Source organism: Carlito syrichta, unplaced genomic scaffold (genome assembly GCF_000164805.1).
Source record: "Carlito syrichta isolate Samal-C Ts95f unplaced genomic scaffold, Tarsius_syrichta-2.0.1 Scaffold309933, whole genome shotgun sequence".
Taxonomy (NCBI): Eukaryota; Metazoa; Chordata; class Mammalia; order Primates; family Tarsiidae; genus Carlito; species Carlito syrichta.
In genome coordinates this window covers 360,701-362,098 of record NW_007254029.1, presented here as the reverse complement: position 1 = coordinate 362,098, position 1,398 = coordinate 360,701, and the positions used below count along the sequence as shown (strand labels likewise).

General features: G+C 64.1%; 1 protein-coding gene across 1 annotated transcript in view; it reads right to left on the bottom strand.

The window, feature by feature from the left end:
• The window catches only part of LOC103270773 (adhesion G protein-coupled receptor L3), a gene marked incomplete at its 3' end in the record, with an annotated part of 680,895 nt that extends 679,642 nt beyond the window's left edge, over window positions 1–1,253 (bottom strand). The window contains exon 1 of the mRNA XM_008068295.2: window positions 726–1,253. The remainder of the gene's footprint in view (window positions 1–725) is intronic.
• Window positions 1,254–1,398: the final 145 nt, after the last annotated feature.

Here is a 1,398-nt window from a genome sequence, read left to right as displayed (position 1 = left end):
GCCCACTACCAGCACAGCACAGCCCGGGCCACCCACGAAAGTGGCAGCTTTCCTCCAGCCAAAACAGCCTAACAAAGCCTGGGCGCGCAGGTCTGAACCCAACTGCCGTGAAGGGGACACAGCAGGCAGTGTGCCGGGAGACAGCGCGACTCCACCACTCAGGGGCGCGACCCGGGCAATCTCGGCCACCTCGGATGCTCCACACAGGCGTCGAGTGAGGACCGCGCCAGACTGGCCATCCCGCATTCTCCTGCGCCCGCAGCCCCGCTCCTCACCCGGTCCCCGTCCGTCCCCAGCCCGCTCCTGCCAGCCCGGCGGAGAAAAGGTGCCCCCTCGCCCGCTTACTGTCCCTACTAGGGGGATGGCACCGGGGTGAAAGGGGAGGGAAAATCCACGGGGTGGAAACCGTCCCTAATCCCCAGCGTGTGCGGCGCTGCCAAGGCGCCGGCTCTCCGCTCCCCTACAAACCCCTCGGCCGCCAAATCGCCCAATGGCTGGAAAAACCTCGAACCCGTGCCAAAGCCCGAGCACCCACCGGCCGGGAGGCTCCCCGCCCGCCCCGCATCACGATCGGATGAGTGTGTGTGCGCGTGAGGGCGAGTGTGAGAGTGGAAGGGTGAGTGCGCGTGAACCCCGCACCCCCCCGGTGGCCCGCCCGGGGGGTGCCGCCGCCTGCGCCCGGCCAGGGCGGCCACTATCCACGAAGAGTGCGGAGGATAAATTACCTTTCGCGGCCACCGGGCCCTGGGATCGTCCCATCAGTTGCTCAACAACCTGCAGGCGGGTGCAGTTTCCACAATCCAGCCATGGAGCCCGGGGCCAAAGACGGGCCGGCCCCCGCGAAGACACCCCCACCGCACGGGGCCCAGAATGCTCATCAAAGCGCGGAAAAGGCAGCAGGAGGGTGGGGACCCCAGTCAAGGAAACAACAACAGAAAGTCTCTCTTCCCTTTCGTCTGCTACACAGCCACGGAGAAGGGGGAAGGAAAAGAAAAAAAAACAAAAAACAAAACAAGAGCCAAACGCTTGTCTTCCTTTCCGCGTCCGCGCTCCACACACCCCGAGGGGGCAAAAGCGGGGCAAAGAGAAAGGAGGGTTCAAACGTCTCTCCCAGTCCACAGTTGCACAACTTCGGAGTCAGGCTCTGTCTCCAGCAGCAGCAGCCCGGGGACCCCAGCGGCAGCTATTAACATGCGGCAGTCATAGCTGGGGCTGCCGCTCCTCCTCTTACGGCTGCGGCCGCCGCCGCTTAAGAAAAGACGCTGCCGAGGAGACCAAAAATCTTCCACCATCCCCCCAGCCGATCTTTATATCCAGTTCTCCCACCCCGCCCCCTCCTCTTTCTTTTTCTTCTTCTTCCTCGTCCTCCCCTTTCCGTCTCGGAGCGGGAGCGACGGA